Below are 7,859 nucleotides of genomic sequence, written 5' to 3' on the forward strand. Positions count from 1 at the left end.
CACTGTGATGAGGGGTGCTTACGGCCCCTGCTACAGCTCCACTGTGATGAGGGGTGCTTACGGCCCCTGCTACAGCATCACTGTGATGAGGGGCCCCTGCTACAGCCCCACTGTGATGAGGGGTGCTTATGGCCCCTGCTACAGCATCACTGTGATGAGGGGTGCTTACGGCCCCTGCTACAGCATCACTGTGATGAGGGGTGCTTACGGCCCCTGCTACAGCTCCACTGTGATGAGGGGTGCTTATGGCCCCTGTTACAGCATCACTGTGATGAGGGGTGCTTACGGCCCCTGCTACAGCAGCACTGTGATGAGGGGTGCTTACGGCCCCTGCTACAGCATCACTGTGATGAGGGGCCCCTGCTACAGCAGCACTGTGATGAGGGGTGCTTACGGCCCCTGCTACAGCTCCACTGTGATGAGGGGTCCCTGCTACAGCCCCACTGTGATGAGGGGTGCTTATGGCCCCTGCTACAGCAGCACTGTGATGAGGGGTGCTTACGGCCCCTGCTACAGCATCACTGTGATGAGGGGCCCCTGCTACAGCATCACTGTGATGAGGGGTGCTTATGGCCCCTGCTACAGCTCCACTGTGATGAGGGGTGCTTACGGCCCCTGCTACAGCAGCACTGTGATGAGGGGTGCTTACGGCCCCTGCTACAGCTCCACTGTGATGAGGGGTGCTCACGGCCCCTGCTACAGCCTCACTGTGATGAGGGGTGCTTATGGCCCCTGCTACAGCCCCACTGTGATGAGGGGTGCTTACGGCCCCTGCTACAGCATCACTGTGATGAGGGGCTCCTGCTACAGCCCCACTGTGATGAGGGGCCCCTGCTACAGCATCACTGTGATGAGGGGTGCTTACGGCCCCTGCTACAGCATCACTGTGATGAGGGGCCCCTGCTACAGCATCACTGTGATGAGGGGTGCTTACGGCCCCTGCTACAGCATCACTGTGATGAGGGGCCCCTGCTACAGCATCACTGTGATGAGGGGTGCTTACGGCCCCTGCTACAGCATCACTGTGATGAGGGGTGCTTACGGCCCCTGCTACAGCCCCACTGTGATGAGGGGCTCCTGCTACAGCAGCACTGTGATGAGGGGTGCTTACGGCCCCTGCTACAGCCCCACTGTGATGAGGGGGTTCCCCTGCTACAGCCCCACTGTGATGAGGGGGTTCCCCTGCTATGCTACAGCATCACTGTGATGAGGGGTGCTTACGGCCCCTGCTACAGCCCCACTGTGATGAGGGGTGCTTACGGCCCCTGCTACAGCCCCACTGTGATGAGGGGGCTCCTGCTACAGCCCCACTGTGATGAGGGGCCCCTGCTACAGCATCACTGTGATGAGGGGCCCCTGCTACAGCATCACTGTGATGAGGGGTGCTTACGGCCCCTGTTACAGCATCACTGTGATGAGGGGTGCTTACGGCCCCTGCTACAGCATCACTGTGATGAGGGGTGCTTACGGCCCCTGCTACAGCAGCACTGTGATGAGGGGCTCCTGCTACAGCTCCTCTGTGATGAGGGGTGCTTACGGCCCCTGCTACAGCATCACTGTGATGAGGGGCTCCTGCTACAGCATCACTGTGATGAGGGGTGCTTACGGCCCCTGCTACAGCATCACTGTGATGAGGGGTGCTTACGGCCCCTGCTACAGCAGCACTGTGATGAGGGGTGCTTACGGCCCCTGTTACAGCATCACTGTGATGAGGGGTGCTTACGGCCCCTGCTACAGCCCCACTGTGATGAGGGGTGCTTACGGCCCCTGCTACAGCATCACTGTGATGAGGGGTGCTTACGGCCCCTGCTACAGCATCACTGTGATGAGGGGTGCTTACGGCCCCTGCTACAGCATCACTGTGATGAGGGGTGCTTACGGCCCCTGCTACAGCATCACTGTGATGAGGGGTGCTTACGGCCCCTGCTACAGCATCACTGTGATGAGGGGTGCTTATGGCCCCTGCTACAGCTCCACTGTGATGAGGGGTGCTTACGGCCCCTGCTACAGCATCACTGTGATGAGGGGCCCCTGCTACAGCATCACTGTGATGAGGGGCCCCTGCTACAGCATCACTGTGATGAGGGGCCCCTGCTACAGCATCACTGTGATGAGGGGTGCTTACGGCCCCTGCTACAGCTCCACTGTGATGAGGGGTGCTTACGGCCCCTGCTACAGCATCACTGTGATGAGGGGCCCCTGCTACAGCATCACTGTGATGAGGGGCCCCTGCTACAGCCCCACTGTGATGAGGGGTGCTTACGGCCCCTGCTGCAGCGCCACTGTGATGAGGGGTGCTTACGGCCCCTGCTACAGCTCCACTGTGATGAGGGGCCCCTGCTACAGCCCCACTGTGATGAGGGGTGCTTACGGCCCCTGCTACAGCTCCACTGTGATGAGGGGCCCCTGCTACAGCAGCACTGTGATGAGGGGTGCTTACGGCCCCTGCTACAGCTCCACTGTGATGAGGGGGTTCCTGCTACAGCTCCACTGTGATGAGGGGCTCCTGCTGCAGCGCCACTGTGATGAGGGGTGCTTACGGCCCCTGCTACAGCTCCACTGTGATGAGGGGCCCCTGCTGCAGCGCCACTGTGATGAGGGGTGCTTACGGCCCCTGCTACAGCAGCACTGTGATGAGGGGTGCTTACGGCCCCTGCTACAGCTCCACTGTGATGAGGGGCTCCTGCTACAGCATCACTGTGATGAGGGGTGCTTACGGCCCCTGCTACAGCTCCACTGTGATGAGGGGCCCCTGCTACAGCGCCACTGTGATGAGGGGTGCTTATGGCCCCTGCTACAGCATCACTGTGATGAGGGGTGCTTACGGCCCCTGCTACAGCTCCACTGTGATGAGGGGCCCCTGCTACAGCAGCACTGTGATGAGGGGTGCTTATGGCCCCTGCTACAGCTCCACTGTGATGAGGGGTGCTTACGGCCCCTGCTACAGCATCACTGTGATGAGGGGTGCTTATGGCCCCTGCTACAGCCCCACTGTGATGAGGGGTGCTTATGGCCCCTGCTACAGCATCACTGTGATGAGGGGTGCTTACGGCCCCTGCTACAGCCCCACTGTGATGAGGGGTGCTTACGGCCCCTGCTACAGCCCCACTGTGATGAGGGGTGCTTACGGCCCCTGCTACAGCCCCACTGTGATAAAGGGCCCCTGCTACAGCATCACTGTGATGAGGGGTGCTTACGGCCCCTGCTACAGCATCACTGTGATGAGGGGCCCCTGCTACAGCATCACTGTGATGAGGGGTGCTTACGGCCCCTGCTACAGCCCCACTGTGATGAGGGGTGCTTATGGCCCCTGCTACAGCCTCACTGTGATGAGGGGTGCTTACGGCTCCTGCTACAGCATCACTGTGATGAGGGGTGCTTACGGCCCCTGCTACAGCCCCACTGTGATGAGGGGTGCTTACGGCCCCTGCTACAGCCTCACTGTGATGAGGGGCCCCTGCTACAGCTCCACTGTGATGAGGGGTGCTTATGGCCCCTGCTACAGCAGCACTGTGATGAGGGGTGCTTACGGCCCCTGCTACAGCAGCACTGTGATGAGGGGTGCTTACGGCCCCTGTTACAGCATCACTGTGATGAGGGGTGCTTACGGCCCCTGCTACAGCCTCACTGTGATGAGGGGTGCTTACGGCCCCTGCTACAGCTCCACTGTGATGAGGGGTGCTTATGGCCCCTGCTACAGCAGCACTGTGATGAGGGGTGCTTATGGCCCCTGCTACAGCAGCACTGTGATGAGGGGTGCTTACGGCCCCTGTTACAGCATCACTGTGATGAGGGGTGCTTACGGCCCCTGCTACAGCCTCACTGTGATGAGGGGTGCTTACGGCCCCTGCTACAGCCCCACTGTGATGAGGGGTGCTTACGGCCCCTGCTACAGCCTCACTGTGATGAGGGGCTCCTGCTACAGCCCCACTGTGATGAGGGGCCCCTGCTACAGCATCACTGTGATGAGGGGTGCTTACGGCCCCTGCTACAGCAGCACTGTGATGAGGGGTGCTTACGGCCCCTGCTACAGCATCATTGTGATGAGGGGCCCCTGCTACAGCCCCACTGTGATGAGGGGTGCTTACGGCCCCTGCTACAGCATCACTGTGATGAGGGGCCCCTGCTACAGCATCACTGTGTTGAGGGGTGCTTACGGCCCCTGTTACAGCATCACTGTGATGAGGGGTGCTTACGGCCCCTGTTACAGCATCACTGTGATGAGGGGTGCTTACGGCCCCTGCTACAGCATCACTGTGATGAGGGGCCCCTGCTACAGCAGCACTGTGATGAGGGGTGCTTACGGCCCCTGCTACAGCATCACTGTGATGAGGGGTGCTTACGGCCCCTGTTACAGCATCACTGTGATGAGGGGTGCTTACGGCCCCTGCTACAGCCCCACTGTGATGAGGGGTGCTTACGGCCCCTGCTACAGCATCACTGTGATGAGGGGTGCTTACGGCCCCTGCTACAGCATCACTGTGATGAGGGGTGCTTACGGCCCCTGTTACAGCATCACTGTGATGAGGGGTGCTTACGGCCCCTGCTACAGCATCACTGTGATGAGGGGTGCTTACGGCCCCTGCTACAGCATCACTGTGATGAGGGGTGCTTACGGCTCCTGCTACAGCATCACTGTGATGAGGGGCTCCTGCTACAGCCCCACTGTGATGAGGGGCCCCTGCTACAGCATCACTGTGATGAGGGGTGCTTACGGCCCCTGCTACAGCCCCACTGTGATGAGGGGCCCCTGCTACAGCATCACTGTGATGAGGGGTGCTTACGGCCCCTGCTACAGCCCCACTGTGATGAGGGGTGCTTACGGCCCCTGCTACAGCATCACTGTGATGAGGGGTGCTTACGGCCTCTGCTACAGCATCACTGTGATGAGGGGTGCTTACGGCCCCTGTTACAGCATCACTGTGATGAGGGGCCCCTGCTACAGCATCACTGTGATGAGGGGTGCTTACGGCCCCTGCTACAGCATCACTGTGATGAGGGGTGCTTACGGCCCCTGTTACAGCATCACTGTGATGAGGGGTGCTTACGGCCCCTGCTACAGCCCCACTGTGATGAGGGGTGCTTACGGCCCCTGCTACAGCCTCACTGTGATGAGGGGCTCCTGCTACAGCATCACTGTGATGAGGGGTGCTTACGGCCCCTGCTACAGCATCACTGTGATGAGGGGTGCTTACGGCCCCTGTTACAGCATCACTGTGATGAGGGGCCCCTGCTACAGCATCACTGTGATGAGGGGTGCTTACGGCCCCTGCTACAGCATCACTGTGATGAGGGGCCCCTGCTACAGCCTCACTGTGATGAGGGGCCCCTGCTACAGCATCACTGTGATGAGGGGTGCTTATGGCCCCTGCTACAGCATCACTGTGATGAGGGGTGCTTACGGCCCCTGCTACAGCATCACTGTGATGAGGGGTGCTTACGGCCCCTGTTACAGCATCACTGTGATGAGGGGTGCTTACGGCCCCTGCTACAGCCCCACTGTGATGAGGGGTGCTTACGGCCCCTGCTACAGCCTCACTGTGATGAGGGGCTCCTGCTACAGCATCACTGTGATGAGGGGTGCTTACGGCCCCTGCTACAGCATCACTGTGATGAGGGGTGCTTATGGCCCCTGCTACAGCGCCACTGTGATGAGGGGTGCTTACGGCCCCTGCTACAGCCTCACTGTGATGAGGGGCCCCTGCTACAGCATCACTGTGATGAGGGGTGCTTACGGCCCCTGTTACAGCATCACTGTGATGAGGGGCCCCTGCTACAGCATCACTGTGATGAGGGGTGCTTACGGCCCCTGTTACAGCATCACTGTGATGAGGGGCCCCTGCTACAGCATCACTGTGATGAGGGGTGCTTACGGCCCCTGCTACAGCATCACTGTGATGAGGGGTGCTTACGGCCCCTGCTACAGCTCCACTGTGATGAGGGGCCCCTGCTACAGCAGCACTGTGATGAGGGGTGCTTACGGCCCCTGTTACAGCATCACTGTGATGAGGGGTGCTTACGGCCCCTGCTACAGCAGCACTGTGATGAGGGGTGCTTACGGCCCCTGCTACAGCATCACTGTGATGAGGGGCCCCTGCTACAGCAGCACTGTGATGAGGGGTGCTTACGGCCCCTGCTACAGCTCCACTGTGATGAGGGGTGCTTATGGCCCCTGCTACAGCATCACTGTGATGAGGGGTGCTTACGGCCCCTGTTACAGCATCACTGTGATGAGGGGTGCTTATGGCCCCTGCTACAGCCCCACTGTGATGAGGGGTGCTTACGGCCCCTGTTACAGCATCACTGTGATGAGGGGTGCTTACGGCCCCTGCTACAGCATCACTGTGATGAGGGGTGCTTACGGCCCCTGCTACAGCATCACTGTGATGAGGGGCTCCTGCTACAGCTCCTCTGTGATGAGGGGTGCTTACGGCCCCTGCTACAGCATCACTGTGATGAGGGGCCCCTGCTACAGCATCACTGTGATGAGGGGCCCCTGCTACAGCATCACTGTGATGAGGGGTGCTTACGGCCCCTGCTACAGCATCACTGTGATGAGGGGTGCTTACGGCCCCTGCTACAGCCCCACTGTGATGAGGGGTGCTTATGGCCCCTGCTACAGCATCACTGTGATGAGGGGTGCTTACGGCCCCTGTTACAGCATCACTGTGATGAGGGGTGCTTATGGCCCCTGCTACAGCCCCACTGTGATGAGGGGTGCTTACGGCCCCTGCTACAGCATCACTGTGATGAGGGGTGCTTACGGCCCCTGCTACAGCATCACTGTGATGAGGGGTGCTTACGGCCCCTGCTACAGCATCACTGTGATGAGGGGTGCTTACGGCCCCTGCTACAGCCCCACTGTGATGAGGGGTGCTTACGGCCACTGCTACAGCATCACTGTGATGAGGGGTGCTTACGGCCCCTGCTACAGCATCACTGTGATGAGGGGTGCTTACGGCCCCTGCTACAGCATCACTGTGATGAGGGGTGCTTACGGCCCCTGCTACAGCCCCACTGTGATGAGGGGTGCTTACGGCCCCTGCTACAGCATCACTGTGATGAGGGGTGCTTACGGCCCCTGCTACAGCCTCACTGTGATGAGGGGTGCTTACGGCCCCTGCTACAGCATCACTGTGATGAGGGGTGCTTACGGCCCCTGCTACAGCATCACTGTGATGAGGGGTGCTTACGGCCCCTGCTACAGCCCCACTGTGATGAGGGGCCCCTGCTACAGCTCCACTGTGATGAGGGGCCCCTGCTACAGCATCACTGTGATGAGGGGCCCCTGCTACAGCATCACTGTGATGAGGGGCCCCTGCTACAGCCCCACTGTGATGAGGGGCTCCTGCTACAGCCCCACTGTGATGAGGGGCCCCTGCTACAGCATCACTGTGATGAGGGGCCCCTGCTACAGCATCACTGTGATGAGGGGCCCCTGCTACAGCATCACTGTGATGAGGGGCCCCTGCTACAGCCTCACTGTGATGAGGGGTGCTTACGGCCCCTGCTACAGCATCACTGTGATGAGGGGCCCCTGCTACAGCCTCACTGTGATGAGGGGTGCTTACGGCCCCTGCTACAGCCCCACTGTGATGAGGGGCTCCTGCTACAGCCCCACTGTGATGAGGGGCCCCTGCTACAGCATCACTGTGATGAGGGGCCCCTGCTACAGCATCACTGTGATGAGGGGCCCCTGCTACAGCATCACTGTGATGAGGGGCCCCTGCTACAGCCTCACTGTGATGAGGGGTGCTTACGGCCCCTGCTACAGCATCACTGTGATGAGGGGTGCTTACGGCCCCTGCTACAGCCCCACTGTGATGAGGGGCCCCTGCTACAGCCCCACTGTGATGAGG

This window comes from Sprattus sprattus (genome assembly GCF_963457725.1).
Source record: "Sprattus sprattus genome assembly, chromosome: 6".
In the NCBI taxonomy this organism is placed as follows: Eukaryota; Metazoa; Chordata; class Actinopteri; order Clupeiformes; family Clupeidae; genus Sprattus; species Sprattus sprattus.